At 51.6% G+C, this 17,725-nt stretch overlaps 1 long non-coding RNA gene across 1 annotated transcript; it reads left to right on the top strand.

Annotated features, from left to right (window-relative positions):
* The first annotated feature begins 3,798 nt into the window (after window positions 1-3,798).
* On the top strand, window positions 3,799-6,163 carry LOC144730851 (uncharacterized). The gene is made up of 2 exons (XR_013587870.1): window positions 3,799-5,164; window positions 5,357-6,163. It is a non-coding gene; the product is annotated as an uncharacterized LOC144730851 (long non-coding RNA).
* The last annotated feature ends 11,562 nt before the right edge of the window (window positions 6,164-17,725 follow it).

Genomic DNA, 17,725 nt, shown 5'->3' with positions numbered 1-17,725 from the left:
TGCGTTTACTTCACACAAGCGCAGCCATTTCCCCTGTTGCCATGGGAACGTTATGAAGTGACGTCACTCATTACGCGACATCATTGAAAAGCTGCAAACCCCGCGATGTCAATGAAACCATGATGAAGAGTTTATGCAACTTTACAGTTGTAAGATTGCGCTTTTTTGTTAGTAGTATGTAAATTCACATTACTGTAAGACTGTACTGTTACTGTATTGCTTACGTTACTGTGCACTGAAAACACTTATTTTAACAGAAGATGTCTGTTTTGTATAGCTACCTCTGTAAAACAGGAAGCACGCATTTTATTTTTTTTATATTTTATTTATTCATTTTTACAGAAGTTGTAGCATATTCATTTTGTAAAGCTACAGAACTTGTTCGACTCAATGTTTTGTAAGTTTGAGCCATCTGTTTGTTAAGGTCTGAAATAAAACAAGATGGGAACTTAAATATTCCCAGCACTTTCTGTGATGTAGTATGCTTGCTTATCATATGAAGTAATAAGAAATGACTCTTTACATTAAAGTAGTAGCCTAGTGAATAGGGTGTTGGGGGAATCACTTTTTTTTTCTCTTTTTCATCAAACCGCAGTTTTTGCAAGTTCCCGCAATTTTTGCAAGTTCCCGCAATTTTTGCAAGTTCCCGCAATTTAATCGCATAAAATTGCATAAATATCCAGCATATTCCATCGCATTTTTTAAGAAAACGTGCCGCATAATCAACGATTTTTGCCCGCAACAATCACCAAAAAACTCCGCGTTTTTCTGGAGGGACTGAAGTTTTATTGAAAGTGCAAGCTGCCAGACTAAAATTGAAACCCTCAACATGCCATTTTGTGCAGGGTTCCATTAATATTTTGGTCATGTGGTCAGCGGGAAGGGGGTAGCAACAGACCCTGAGAAAACATCCACGGTTAATTATTGGTCGACACCCACTTCGGTACAGGAAGTGCGACGATTCCTAGGATTTGTTTCCTACTATCGAAGATTTGTACCCCGATTCGCTACAGTGGTGAAACCCTTGCACGCCATCATCACCAAAACGGGTGCGATTCCGGTGGGGGAAGGAAGATGAGTCGGCATTCCAAGCGCTTCATTCAAGGTTGACTAATGCTCCCCCACTAGCATATCCATTTTCTTACCACCGTTCATTTTGGATACTGATGCTAGTGATGTCGGTATAGGTGCTGTGGTGTCACGAATATAAGGGAAAACAGAAGTGATTGTGTATGGGAGTCGTGTGCTTTCCACCGCTGAACAGCGCTCCCGTGTGACTCGTGGATAACTTCTGGCAGTGGTAAAATTTGCCACGTTGTTTCGGCCCGACCGAGACGGCCACCGGTTTATCGCGTGGACCGATTATGCGGCATTGCAATTCTCGCTCAGAATGGATCAATCGTCGGGGCAGATGGCGAGGTGGATTGAAAAACTCTAGGAGTACTTCTTCTTGGTTCTTTTGGAAAAGTCACGTAGAAGGAAAATAATAAAATAATAAAAATAAAACATAATAAAATAACTCTCACGACGTTTCGGCCACAACGCAAGCAGCCGTCTTCAGGTGGAGAACAGGTCTGTCGAGAAGGCAGAAACGTCGTGAGAATTATTTTATTATGTTTTATTTTTATTATTTTATTATTTTCCTTCTACGTGACTTTACCGAAATAACCAAGAAGATGAATCCCTGCAGTCACGAAAGCTTTACATCGAAAATCTAGGAGTACTCTTACGATGTCACAAACAGGAAGGGTATCCGTCGTAATGCTGACGCGTTATCAAGATTACCGTGCAAAGACCCATGTGCATGTACAATGGTGGCCCTGTGTAAACCGACCCTCTCTAACTTCGCCAGGACAGGCGACGTCAATAAATGCAACAGTGCGGGAAAATTATGTACCGCCCATCAGAGGTGTGGACTCGAGTCATGTGACTTGGACTCGAGTCAGACTCGAGTCATGAATTTGATGACTTCAGACTCGACTCGACAAAATGTACAAAGACTTGCAACTCGACTTGGACTTTAACATCAATGACTCGTGACTTCACTTGGACTTGCGCCTTTTGACTCGAGAAGACTTGCTACTTCCCATGAAAACTGGGGGAAAAAATGTTCACACGGCCGCGCCGCTCTCAGTTTATCTGCATCTGTGAAAAAAATGTGCACCACCTGTATGCATGCAGAGAGCACGCGCGCTGCCTGCACGACATCCAATCACTGTAGTCCCACGTTGTTTTGATTGGACAGCATCTAAGCAGGCACATTGCAAGACAACCAATGAAGCGCAACAAGCAACAACGCGCCAGTTGGCAAAATGATACCGAAGATAGTTTCGTTTGGCTATAAAAATTACGATGTAGTCGACAAAAAACGAGTTGCAATTTGCAAAACATGCGGGTCGAAGATTACAGACGGTGCTGCCACAACGTCTAACTTTGTTCGACACCTGAAGTTGCACAAAGAAAGGTAAGTTTTGAACGAATGCTAAGCACCTTATCGGATGTACCGTAACTTACTAGCTGCTGCATATTTACTGTATCAACGAGACAGTAAACGCACGTCTCCCTTGCTGGTTAATGCTTACAAAAATAGGGATTTTTGAACCCCGATTATATGAGGTACATGAGTGTAGCACACTCAGATGGAAAACCTCTTCAACATCATGTCAACGTCCGTTTTAAAGTATCATTTCTACCTTGCTGCTAGACGGATAAACACAAATGTATATCTCAGTCTCTCCAACACACATGAGACAAAAACAGGCCTTCCAGTTTTACTCTTTCAATCGTTCAGTTTCAGAGTGGCTGGTGTGCTGCCTCATTGAGGTCGTTTATGTAATTTTGGTTAATCACAACTAAGCTGAACTGTCGCTGAAGACATAAACTATCACAATTAAACAATGAATGAGGCAGCAGTAGACCTGCAATTGCTGTGTGATGCAGCAAGGCACCATGGAATCTGGTGTGCAGGAGAGAGTGAACTATAAAGCAGGGGTTCCCAAACTTTACCATGACAAGGCCCCCCATATACCAGTAGATTCCAGCCAAGGCCCCCCTGACATGGGCCGTGCCACACTCTTTTTTCTGTGCACCTCCTTTCACAACTCGATGGAGTTGGTGCATCCCTAAACCCATCCAAGTACAACAGGAAACATAGTAAGACATATACACTGTAAAGAGGAAAATGATGACACAGTCACAGAAGATCCACCATTAGCCTTCCCTTTTCATATCATGCCCAAACAGCAGGCAGCGCATGGACATAGCGTGCTACCGTAGTCTAGGTCTGTGAGGCAGCGCACCACTGGGATATATACAGTATATAATAAAATAATAACGATTATAGTAGTAATGTTCAGAGATGCAATAGATTATTATAGTGCAGTTCTTAACTAATGGGGATATTGTTTAGCTTATTTTTGGTTTAATTTGGTTTATTTTACTTATTTAATTTATTCAATTATTTTGTTTTGCTATACTTTTCATGCCAACTTGCCATGGCCCCCCTAGCACCCCCTCGCGGCACCCAGGGGTCCCCGTCCCCACTTTGAAAACCACTTCTATAAAGCATATGACTTCAGTTTCTTGAGGGAAAGGGCTTTCTTATGACTTTTGAAGCAGTGAAAATATTCTTAATATTGCATACACTGAAACTGAAATGTATTATCGTATACCGTAGTGTACAATAGACAATGAATATTAACACAACAACATTGATATGAGTAAAGAGTAGTTTCAAATACAACATGTGTGGCTATAAGGGATTTTCTGACATCTGTTTCATATTCTTTTCTGTTACAGGTATGAAGAACAAAAGCATCGTAGATGAACCACAACAGCCTTCAATCTCACACTTCCTGGACACTCGTGTAGGGCGTTACAGCATGAGCCACCCACAGCAGAAGGCCATCTCCAATGCGATACTCTCTGACTTGATTATTGATTGCAATTTTCCTCTATCTATTGTGGAAAATAAGAGCTTTCGTCACTTTCTGGCTGTGCTGGACAGCAAGTATACCCCAGTCTGTCGCCGAACGCTGACCACAAAAATAGAGAGCCTTGCTGAGGAGAGACGTTCAAAGTTAAAAACTCAATTGAGCAACACTGACCATGTTTCAGTCACTGTGGACATTTGGTCTGATCGAAAGATGAGGGGATTCCTTGGTGTCACTGTGCACTGGATGGAGAGAGGGTACAGCTAAAGACAAATCTCTTGGCCTGCAACCGCTTCAAAGGCTCTCACACAGCGGAGCGCATCTGTGACCAATTTGAGGCAATATGTGATGAATACAACATCAAAGCTAAATTGGACTATATCATTAGTGACAATGCTGCTAACATGCGCAAGGTATTTACGGTCTGCTTCCCCAGCGAACAGGAGGAAGATGATGATGCTGGAGATAATCTTGATGATCCTGAGCTATGGCATGACTTAACCCTAGAAGACCAGCAAACCGTCGATGCTGCTATGGCAAAGAAACAGCGCCTGCAGTGTTTTGCACACACATTGCAGCTGGTGGTGGGAGACGGTTTGAAAGAAACAAAAGCGGCATGTCCTTCTCTCTCCAAGTTATCAAAACTTAGCTCCCTGCTCCACACAAGCACAACGTTTAAAGACATATTCGATGGTGAATTTGGGGAGCACAGAGGCATCCCTGCTGCAGTGAGCACGAGGTGGAATTCTACACTGCGGCAGGTGAAAGCAGTCCTTCATTGTGATCAGCAAAAGCTCTGCGCAGTTCTTGAGAAGGCCGGGCATAAAGAACTGTCATTCACACTACGAGAGTGGAATCTGCTGAAGGAGTTGGTGGACATCTTGAAACCGTTCGGAGAAGCAACTGATTTGACACAGGGGGAGAAAGTCATTACAATCAGTGCAGTTGTTCCATCCGTCTTGTCCCTCAATCACCATCTTGAGAAGCTGAAGCCTCAAGTTCGTTTCCTGAGCGGCCTGGGCAGAGGTCTGCAGGCATCCCTGGAAAAAAATATTTCTTGGGATCTTCATTAATGTGAAAATGGCCCAGTCTCAAGAAGGGATCACTGCCCCCTTTTCAGACAGTCTACCTGAAAGCAGCTGCCTTGGATCCAGCCTTTTGTCTGCTGTGGATTGAGCCCCATGTGCTGGTCAACCGTGACATCAAGGCAGATGTGGCACAACGAGTTAAAGGTAAATCTTATTGACTTGCAATGCAACTTAAATGCAACGTAAAATAATTTGATCTTAATCTGATCTAGGATCTAATGTGATATTAATCTGACTTTAACAATAATAACAATTTTCAGTCTTGCACAGTATCATCAACATCAGTAATGGTAATAAGAGCTCTTTTATTTCTGCTGTTGTGACACGTTTTTTTAGAATTGATCCTGAAAGATGCTGCAGAGACGGAGCAACCTGTGCCTGTGCCGGTGCCTGCTGAAGAAGAACTAGAGGACATGGAAGGAGAAGGGCTGTTTGCTGCATACCATAAGAGGCAGAAAAGGGATGTTGGGACCCCACCAGCAGTACAGCTAAGTCACTACATTGACATGGCAGAAGGACATAATGCCCTTTTGTTCTGGGCACTGAACAGTAAGACTCTTCCTTCACTCTTTCAAGTAGCCATCCGAGTCTTGGCAGTGCCTGCTTCTAGTGCTCCAGTGGAGCGAGTTTTCAGCCATGGTGGCATCATTCTGCGTCCCCATCGTGCACAAATGACTGACAGACTTTTGGCCAATTTGATCTTTTGCAAATGCAATGCAGTGTAGGGGCCTCCCTCCACCTGTCCACAGCACGCATGCGCACACACACTCATTCTCTGCTCATCACCTGTCCACACAGCTCTCTCTCTCTCATACACACCAGTCTCTATGGAGGCATTCCAATTATATTATTAGGTTGGTCCAGTTTTTCAGAAGTGATAATTTTGAGGAGTGAGGATTTTATTGATGACATGTTTAAAAAAGTTTAGGCTAAAAGAACCCATGTCTATTTGAAAGTTAAACTGTTTTGCAATATGAGGTCAATGCAATACAGGACTGAAGCTGCTGTGCATTGTTCTAGTGCAATATGCTGTTGAAATAAGAGCATTTTTTTTGTGAAAATTAAATTTTCTGTTTTTTACTGTGTTTGATTAATGTCATTGTATAAAAAGAGGTTTAAATAAATACAAATCTTACAGACATACATGATTTGTATAAATTTTCTTTCTGTGGTAAGAGGACTTGAAATGACTCGAAACTAAAATGGTAGGACTTTGGACTCGACTTGAGACTTGCAGGCTTTGACTTCTGACTCGACTTGGGACTTGCCTCATCTTTGACTCGACTTGACTCGGGACTCGAGAGCAAAGACTTGAGACTTACTTGTGACTTGCATAACAATGACTTTGTCCCACCTCTGCCGCCCATAGATTGTGATCTCGGGTCGATAAGGGCCGAATGGATTTAACTACAGAAAGATGATGGCTCACTGCAGTGCTTTGCTGCACAAGCAGCCGAATCCGCTAAAAATTGTCAAGCGGGGGCACTGTTTGTTAAATGGCGAGGCCTTTTGATGAGGTGGGACGCTAAGATGCAGCGTCGTTGCCTGGTGGTGGTACCCACCTCCCTCCAATAACAGTTGTTATTAGAAGTGCACGCCGAACAACTTATGCACTTGGGCCACCGTAAAACATTGCTCACGCTGCAATCTCAATATTTTGGCCGGGTATATCTAAGGATGTGTGAGAGTGGGTTAATTGTTGTCAAGAGTGTGCAAGAAGGAAACCTTGCCAGCCTTATACACCCCCCCCTGCAGTCGATCACAGTGTCACGGGTAAACAAGCTGGCGGCGTTGGATATCCTGGGTCCATTCCCTAAAACATCAAGGGGAAATAAATATTTGCTTGTTAGGACGGAGTATTGCCCATAAAATAGTTTTTTTGGGTTAGATCACGTAAATATAAATGTGGTGTTAAACCAGCCACCACCCGACAGCCAATTTGTAAGGTTTGTCACGTAAAACAGAACATGCCAATTCGTTACTAGTACAGCACACCGCTGTGTTGGAGGGCAAATCCACGACATTTACAATCTGAGTATGATGTTTTTGCCAGTAATTACAACGAGCTTCATCAGGTGACAGCCAAATTTTTGTTAAACTGACCGAGTATTGCACTCGTTGGCCCGTCGCATGGCCACAACCAGACCAGACGGCTGTGACTATAACATATACCTTTCTCCATGGCTATGTATTGGACAAAAGCCCCCCTGAGAAACTGCTCACAGACCAGGGTCTAAATTTTGTATAATGTCTGTGATATCATGGGCACTAAGGAAATTTGAACTTCACCGTACCACCCTCAGTGATCACGGATGATCACACAGACTGGGACTTACACATCCCATGAGTCCTAGGGGCATACTGTAGAGCACCACATGTATCGACCGCGCTCTCCCCCTTCTTTTTGATGTACGGGAGGGACCCTGATCCACCTATTGAGGACCAACTAGTGGCTTTTCCTGCTAAATCGGTTTTGTGGCCGGCCTCCCTCAGGCTGCCACTAGAAAGGCTGCGAGAAGCTCGCAAGGCAGCGATAGTGGAGTCTGGCAGATCGCAATCAGGGAACGAACGCTTGCGAAAGAGGACAGAAACGCCAATGTCTTTCGGGCAGGGAGATTGGGCCTGGTTACACTGTCCCCAGGTCCGGGTGGGCACGTCGGCTAAGCTGCACCATCCCTGGCAGGGCCCGGTAGAGATTGTCTAAATTCCTCGGCCACAAGGTGTATGCATCCAGATGGGACGACGGCGATGAGTGGGTTCATCCGAGCTGTCTGAAACGTTATAAGGAACCACTGACACCAGGTGTCATTCAAGTTCAGAAGGGCCGGGTCCAGGGATGTCGTGACAAAATCCGGGGAAAAAAGGCATCCTCGGGAAAATGCTGCTCCGCACTCTCTTTCCCTCTTCTCAGGCACGACCACAAGGAGAATCGGCAGGATGGGGAAGGCCGACGGAGTCATCCGAGATAGTGCCGGGGAGCTTCGTCGCCGGGACCAACGTGTTATTCTATCGCACACACACACATTGACGTGTTGCAGTAGATGGTTGTGTATTGCTTCGTGTGGTAATGTTTACCCGTAAGAGGGTCATAACGCATTCCCTCCCTTGCTTCAAGGGCCTATGTTATGCGTTGACCTCAAGGTTAAATGTTAAGCACCCCATGTCCCCAGGCAAAATTCCCTTGTGAGATCCCATAGTTCACTTGTGTTCAGTTCCCTATTGCAAAAATTAAGTTGTAGATAGAACAGTTATGTTTTTCGACAGGGGTGGGGAGTGGGTGATGTAGGGGGCTGTACAAGAGAAGGTTCAGGAAGGGCGAGTTGAGATGGTTGAAAACAGATGGCCGGAAGGAACTGTCACGTTATAATTAAGTGGGGGGCTCACTGTCTGATGGGGGGCGGGGCCGAGCGAGTATATAAGGGGGAGCGAGGCTCGCGCTCGGCGCGCTTGCTCGGGGTCTAATCGACGACCAGAGGTGGATGACATTGGGGCCAACTGTTCTAAATCGACATCGTGGAAACCAACGGGGTGGACTGTTCAAGACTCAACATCGTGGAAACCAACGGGGTTGATTGTTCGAGACTCAATATAGTGGAAACCACTGGTGCTTAAGATAGCCATAGCCATAATCAGTGTAGCAGTCGTTATGCTCAAACTGTATATACTTCGAAGAAATAAAGCTCAATTCCCTTAAAAAATCATGTTTCCAAGAATCTTCTTGACACATGTAAATGTTGTGAGATTAATCTGCAACAAAACTGGTAGTGCGCTTCCAGCAGGAAAACATTTGACACGTGACACTTTTATCACGTGACAATTTTATTAATTCAGTGTGCCACAAAATGTATTCTGAATCCGAATCTTGATTTAGACTGCAGGAGGAATCCGATGAGCTATGGACCTCTTTTTCACAGATGTCCAGTTTGGGCGGGTCAGCAAGTTACAACAGCAAGCAATAGAAAAACACGATACGAGTGCAAAATATACAATAGGTAAGCAAGCGATGAAAAAAAAAATTGTAATCCATAATAGAGGTTTTTGGGTTAGATCGCGTAAATATATAAATGTGTCGTTAAAACCCGCCACCACCCGACAATGAACTAGTAAGGGTTGTCACGTAAACAGAAGATGCCAATTCGTCACTTGTACAGCACACCGGTGTGATGGAGAGCCACGCCACAACATTTACAGTCTGAGTACGACGTTTCGCCAGTAATTACAACTAGCTTCATCAGATTGTAAATTTTGACTTAAAACTTTCGTGACTGAAGGAATTCATGTTCTTGATTCTTTTGCTAAAGTCACGTAGATAGAAAAGTAAAATAAAAAAATAAAAGCTAAAAACCCACGACGTTTCGATCGCAACACAAGCGGTCTTCATCAGGCGGAGAAGACCGCTTGTGTTGCGATCGAAACGTCGTGGGTTATTTTATTTGTATTTTCTATCTACGTGACTTTACCGAAAGAACCAAGAATACAGATTGTAAATGTTGTGGCTTGGTTCTCCAACACACTGGTGTTGCTGTACTAGTGACGAATTGACCACGTTCTGTTTACGTGACAACCCTTACTAGTTGGCTGTAGTGGCGGGTTTTAACGACACATTTATATATTTACGCGATCTAATCCAAAAACTTCTATTATGGATGATATTGGTATCGAAAGCCAACGTGTTAAATATTATGTAAATCTGATTAATCCGGTTTGGACATGGCAGCAAAAATAATAGAACAGTTCCAGACCACACCAGGAGAACGCACAGCCCCTCAATGAAATGACAAATCAACATTGAACATCACACGACGTAACCAAAAGAAACCCATTGCGAATCACATTGGTCGTGAGAGGCTGCGTATACAATTAGCTGGAACGAATGCTGCTGCGCTGCCAATATGCTAATGAGGCATCTTATCTGATTTTGTTGAAAGGTGGATCGAGAAGCTGCCCCTGGCGAGGGGGGAGGTGACCCCCGATTCCTCACCCCATCCCCCATCGCCACCCTCCGTGCCCCCCGGGGATGCTGCCGCTCTTTGCTTTGTTGGGGCTGCCCCAGGCACAGGCGTCGACTAGGAGAGCTCCGCGCCTGTGGTTCCTGCGGGCCTTGGGGCGCTGCGCCCAATCGATGATTTATGATTGGCTCCAGATGGGACGGAGCCAAAACTACCGAAACACTTTCCACCTCCTCCACTCCGTCTACTCACCACCTCCTCCTCACTCTGTCCACTCACCTCCTCCTCCTCACCCTGTCCACTCAACACCACCACCTCCTCACCCTGTCCACTCAACACCACCACCTCCTCACCCTGTCCACTCACCACCACCTCCTACACTCCTTCTACTCACCACCTCCTCCTCACCCTGTCCACTCACCACCACCTCCTCACCCTGGAAACTCACCACCTCCTCCTCACCCTGTCCACTCACCACCTCCTCCTCACCCTGTCCACTCACCACCACCTCCTCACCCTGTCCACTCACCACCACCTCCTCATCCTGTCCACTCACCACCTGCTCCTCACCCTGTCCACACACCACCACCTCCTCCACTCCTTCTACTCACCACCTCCTCCTCACCCTGCCCACTCACCACCACCTCCTCACCCTGGAAACTCACCACCTCCTCCTCACCCTGTCCACTCACCACCTCCTCCTCACCCTGTCCACTCACCACCACCTCCTCACCCTGTCCACTCACCACCACCTCATCCTGTCCACTCACCACCTCCTCCTCACCCTGTCCACTCACCACCACCTCCTCCACTCCTTCTACTCACCACCTCCTCCTCACCCTGTCCACTCACCTCCTCCTCCTCACCCTGTCCACTCACCACCTCCTCGTCACCCTGTCCACTCACCACCACCTCCTCACCCTGTCCACTCACCACCACCTCCTCACACTGTCCACTCACCACCTCCTCACCCTGTCCACTCACCACCTCCTCCTCACCCTGTCCACTCACCACCTCCTCCTCACCCTGTCCACTCACCACCTCCTCCTCACCCTGTCCACTCACCTCCTCCTCCTCACCCTGTTCACTCACCACCTCCTCCTCACCCTGTCCACTCACCACCTCCTCCTCACCCTGTCCACTCAACACCACCTCCTTACCCTGTCCACTCATCACCTCCTCACCCTGTCCACTCACCTCGTCCTCCTCACCCTGTCCACTCACCACCTCCTCACCCTGTCCACTCACCACCTCTTCCTCACCCTGTCCACTCACCTCCTCCTCCTCACCCTGTCCACTCACCACCTCCTCACCCTATCCACTCACCACCTCCTTCACTCCCTGTCCACTCACCACCTCCTCACCCTGTCCACTCACCACCTACTCCTCACCCTGTCCATTCACCTCCTCCTCCTCACCCTGTCCACTCATCTCCTCCTCCCCTGTCCACTCACCACCTCCTCCACTCCCTGTCCACTCACCACCTCCTCACCCTGTCTACTCACCACCCCCTCCTCACCCTGTCCACTCACCTCCTCCTCCTCACCCTGTCCACTCACCACCTCCTCACCCTGTCCACTCACCACCTCCTCACCCTGTCTACTCAACACCACCTCCTTACCCTGTCCACTCACCACCTCCTCACCCTGTCCACTCACCTCCTCCTCCTCACCCTGTCCACTCACCACCTCCTCACCCTATCCACTCACCACCTCCTTCACTCCCTGTCCACTCACCACCTCCTCACCCTGCCCACTCACCACCTACTCCTCACCCTGTCCATTAACCTCCTCCTCCTCACCCTGTCCACTCACCTCCTCCTCCTCACCCTGTCCACTCACCACCTCCTCACCCTGTCCACTCACCACCTCCTCCTCACCCTGTCCACTCACCTCCTCCTCCTCACCCTGTCCACTCACCTCCTCCTCACCCTGTCCACTCACCACCTCCTCCTCACCCTGTCCACTCACCACCTCCTCCTCACCCTGTCCACTCACCACCTCCTCCTCACCCTGTCCACTCACCTCCTCCTGCTCACCCTGTCCACTCACCACCTCCTCCTCACCCTGTCCACTCACCACCTCCTCCTCACCCTGTCCACTCAACACCACCTCCTTACCCTGTCCACTCATCACCTCCTCACCCTGTCCACTCACCTCGTCCTCCTCACCCTGTCCACTCACCACCTCCTCACCCTGTCCACTCACCACCTCTTCCTCACCCTGTCCACTCACCACCTCCTCACCCTATCCACTCACCACCTCCTTCACTCCCTGTCCACTCACCACCTCCTCACCCTGTCCACTCACCTCCTCCTCCTCACCCTGTCCACTCACCACCTCCTCACCCTATCCACTCACCACCTCCTTCACTCCCTGTCCACTCACCACCACCTCCTCATCCTGTCCACTCACCACCTGCTCCTCACCCTGTCCACACACCACCACCTCCTCCACTCCTTCTACTCACCACCTCCTCCTCACCCTGCCCACTCACCACCACCTCCTCACCCTGGAAACTCACCACTTCCTCCTCACCCTGTCCACTCACCACCTCCTCCTCACCCTGTCCACTCACCACCACCTCCTCACCCTGTCCACTCACCACCACCTCATCCTGTCCACTCACCACCTCCTCCTCACCCTGTCCACTCACCACCACCTCCTCCACTCCTTCTACTCACCACCTCCTCCTCACCCTGTCCACTCACCTCCTCCTCCTCACCCTGTCCACTCACCACCTCCTCGTCACCCTGTCCACTCACCACCACCTCCTCACCCTGTCCACTCACCACCACCTCCTCACACTGTCCACTCACCACCTCCTCACCCTGTCCACTCACCACCTCCTCCTCACCCTGTCCACTCACCACCTTCTCCTCACCCTGTCCACTCACCACCTCCTCCTCACCCTGTCCACTCACCTCCTCCTCCTCACCCTGTCCACTCACCACCTCCTCCTCACCCTGTCCACTCACCACCTCCTCCTCACCCTGTCCACTCAACACCACCTCCTTACCCTGTCCACTCATCACCTCCTCACCCTGTCCACTCACCTCGTCCTCCTCACCCTGTCCACTCACCACCTCCTCACCCTGTCCACTCACCACCTCTTCCTCACCCTGTCCACTCACCTCCTCCTCCTCACCCTGTCCACTCACCACCTCCTCACCCTATCCACTCACCACCTCCTTCACTCCCTGTCCACTCACCACCTCCTCACCCTGTCCACTCACCACCTACTCCTCACCCTGTCCATTCACCTCCTCACCCTGTCCACTCATCTCCTCCTCACCCTGTCCACTCACCACCTCCTCCACTCCCTGTCCACTCACCACCTCCTCACCCTGTCTACTCACCAACCCCTCCTCACCCTGTCCACTCACCTCCTCCTCCTCACCCTGTCCACTCACCACCTCCTCACCCTGTCCACTCACCACCTCCTCACCCTGTCTACTCAACACCACCTCCTTACCCTGTCCACTCACCACCTCCTCACCCTGTCCACTCACCTCCTCCTCCTCACCCTGTCCACTCACCACCTCCTCACCCTATCCACTCACCACCTCCTTCACTCCCTGTCCACTCACCACCTCCTCACCCTGCCCACTCACCACCTACTCCTCACCCTGTCCATTAACCTCCTCCTCCTCACCCTGTCCACTCACCTCCTCCTCCTCACCCTGTCCACTCACCACCTCCTCACCCTGTCCACTCACCACCTCCTCCTCACCCTGTCCACTCACCTCCTCCTCCTCACCCTGTCCACTCACCTCCTCCTCACCCTGTCCACTCACCACCTCCTCCTCACCCTGTCCACTCACCACCTCCTCCTCACCCTGTCCACTCACCACCTCCTCCTCACCCTGTCCACTCACCTCCTCCTCCTCACCCTGTCCACTCACCACCTCCTCCTCACCCTGTCCACTCACCACCTCCTCCTCACCCTGTCCACTCAACACCACCTCCTTACCCTGTCCACTCATCACCTCCTCACCCTGTCCACTCACCTCGTCCTCCTCACCCTGTCCACTCACCACCTCCTCACCCTGTCCACTCACCACCTCTTCCTCACCCTGTCCACTCACCACCTCCTCACCCTATCCACTCACCACCTCCTTCACTCCCTGTCCACTCACCACCTCCTCACCCTGTCCACTCACCTCCTCCTCCTCACCCTGTCCACTCACCACCTCCTCACCCTATCCACTCACCACCTCCTTCACTCCCTGTCCACTCACCACCACCTCCTCATCCTGTCCACTCACCACCTGCTCCTCACCCTGTCCACACACCACCACCTCCTCCACTCCTTCTACTCACCACCTCCTCCTCACCCTGCCCACTCACCACCACCTCCTCACCCTGGAAACTCACCACCTCCTCCTCACCCTGTCCACTCACCACCTCCTCCTCACCCTGTCCACTCACCACCACCTCCTCACCCTGTCCACTCACCACCACCTCATCCTGTCCACTCACCACCTCCTCCTCACCCTGTCCACTCACCACCACCTCCTCCACTCCTTCTACTCACCACCTCCTCCTCACCCTGTCCACTCACCTCCTCCTCCTCACCCTGTCCACTCACCACCTCCTCGTCACCCTGTCCACTCACCACCACCTCCTCACCCTGTCCACTCACCACCACCTCCTCACACTGTCCACTCACCACCTCCTCACCCTGTCCACTCACCACCTCCTCCTCACCCTGTCCACTCACCACCTCCTCCTCACCCTGTCCACTCACCACCTCCTCCTCACCCTGTCCACTCACCTCCTCCTCCTCACCCTGTCCACTCACCACCTCCTCCTCACCCTGTCCACTCACCACCTCCTCCTCACCCTGTCCACTCAACACAACCTCCTTACCCTGTCCACTCATCACCTCCTCACCCTGTCCACTCACCTCGTCCTCCTCACCCTGTCCACTCACCACCTCCTCACCCTGTCCACTCACCACCTCTTCCTCACCCTGTCCACTCACCTCCTCCTCCTCACCCTGTCCACTCACCACCTCCTCACCCTAACCACTCACCACCTCCTTCACTCGCTGTCCACTCACCACCTCCTCACCCTGTCCACTCACCACCTACTCCTCACCCTGTCCATTCACCTCCTCCTCCTCACCCTGTCCACTCATCTCCTCCTCACCCTGTCCACTCACCACCTCCTCCACTCCCTGTCCACTCACCACCTCCTCACCCTGTCTACTCACCACCCCCTCCTCACCCTGTCCACTCACCTCCTCCTCCTCACCCTGTCCACTCACCACCTCCTCACCCTGTCCACTCACCACCTCCTCACCCTGTCTACTCAACACCACCTCCTTACCCTGTCCACTCACCACCTCCTCAGCCTGTCCACTCACCTCCTCCTCCTCACCCTGTCCACTCACCACCTCCTCACCCTATCCACTCACCACCTCCTTCACTCCCTGTCCACTCACCACCTCCTCACCCTGCCCACTCACCACCTACTCCTCACCCTGTCCATTAACCTCCTCCTCCTCACCCTGTCCACTCACCTCCTCCTCCTCACCCTGTCCACTCACCACCTCCTCACCCTGTCCACTCACCACCTCCTCCTCACCCTGTCCACTCACCTCCTCCTCCTCACCCTGTCCACTCACCTCCTCCTCACCCTGTCCACTCACCACCTCCTCCTCACCCTGTCCACTCACCACCTCCTCCTCACCCTGTCCACTCACCACCTCCTCCTCACCCTGTCCACTCACCTCCTCCTCCTCACCCTGTCCACTCACCACCTCCTCCTCACCCTGTCCACTCACCACCTCCTCCTCACCCTGTCCACTCAACACCACCTCCTTACCCTGTCCACTCATCACCTCCTCACCCTGTCCACTCACCTCGTCCTCCTCACCCTGTCCACTCACCACCTCCTCACCCTGTCCACTCACCACCTCTTCCTCACCCTGTCCACTCACCACCTCCTCACCCTATCCACTCACCACCTCCTTCACTCCCTGTCCACTCACCACCTCCTCACCCTGTCCACTCACCTCCTCCTCCTCACCCTGTCCACTCACCACCTCCTCACCCTATCCACTCACCACCTCCTTCACTCCCTGACCACTCACCACCTCCTCACCCTGTCCACTCACCACCTACTCCTCACCCTGTCCATTCACCTCCTCCTCCTCACCCTGTCCACTCATCTCCTCCTCACCCTGTCCACTCACCACCTCCTCCACTCCCTGTCCACTCACCACCTCCTCACCCTGTCTACTCACCACCCCCTCCTCACCCTGTCCACTCACCTCCTCCTCCACTCCCTGTCCACTCACCACCTCCTCACCCTGTCCACTCACCACCTCCTCACCCTGTCTACTCAACACCACCTCCTTACCCTGTCCACTCACCACCTCCTCACCCTGTCCACTCACCACCTCCTCACCCTGTCTACTCAACACCACCTCCTTACCCTGTCCACTCACCACCTCCTCACCCTGTCCACTCACCTCCTCCTCCTCACCCTGTCCACTCACCACCTCCTCACCCTATCCACTCACCACCTCCTTCACTCCCTGTCCACTCACCACCTCCTCACCCTGCCCACTCACCACCTACTCCTCACCCTGTCCATTAACCTCCTCCTCCTCACTCTGTCCACTCACCTCCTCCTCCTCACCCTGTCCACTCACCACCTCCTTACCCTGTCCACTCACCACCTCCTCCTCACCCTGTCCACTCACCTCCTCCTCCTCACCCTGTCCACTCACCTCCTCCTCCTCACCCTGTCCACTCACCACCTCCTCCTCACCCTGTCCACTCACCACCTCCTCCTCACCCTGTCCACTCATCTCCTCCTCCTCACCCTGTCCACTCACCTCCTCCTCCTCACCCTGTCCACTCACCACCTCCTCCTCACCCTGTCCACTCACCACCTCCTCCTCACCCTGTCCACTCACCTCCTCCTCCTCACCCTGTCCACTCACCTCCTCCTCCTCACCCTGTCCACTCACCTCCTCCTCCTCACCCTGTCCACTCACCACCACCTCCTCACCCTGTCCACTCACCACCTCCTCCTCACCCTGTCCACTCACCACCTCCTCCTCACCCTGTCCACTCACCTCCTCCTCCTCACCCTGTCCACTCATCTCCTCCTCCTCACCCTGTCCACTCACCTCCTCCTCCTCACCCTGTCCACTCACCACCACCTCCTCACCCTGTCCACTCACCACCTCCTCCTCACCCTGTCCACTCACCTCCTCCTCCTCACCCTGTCCACTCACCTCCTCCTCCTCACCCTGTCCACTCACCTCCTCCTCCTCACCCTGTCCACTCACCTCCTCCTCCTCACCCTGTCCACTCACCACCACCTCCTCACCCTGTCCACTCACCACCTCCTCCTCACCCTGTCCACTCACCTCCTCCTCCTCACCCTGTCCACTCACCTCCTCCTCCTCACCCTGTCCACTCACCACCTCCTCCTCACCCTGTCCACTCACCTCCTCCTCCTCACCCTGTCCACTCACCACCTCCTCCTCACCCTGTCCACTCACCACCTCCTCCTCACCCTGTCCACTCAACACCACCTCCTTACCCTGTCCACTCATCACCTCCTCACCCTGTCCACTCACCTCGTCCTCCTCACCCTGTCCACTCACCACCTCCTCACCCTGTCCACTCACCACCTCTTCCTCACCCTGTCCACTCACCTCCTCCTCCTCACCCTGTCCACTCACCACCTCCTCACCCTATCCACTCACCACCTCCTTCACTCCCTGTCCACTC

The sequence above is a fragment of the Lampetra planeri genome, chromosome 37, assembly GCF_965212315.1.
Source record: "Lampetra planeri chromosome 37, kcLamPlan1.2.h2, whole genome shotgun sequence".
NCBI classification, from domain to species: Eukaryota; Metazoa; Chordata; class Hyperoartia; order Petromyzontiformes; family Petromyzontidae; genus Lampetra; species Lampetra planeri.
Note: the sequence above shows the minus strand (reverse complement) of the source record. Positions and strands in the feature narration are given on the sequence as shown.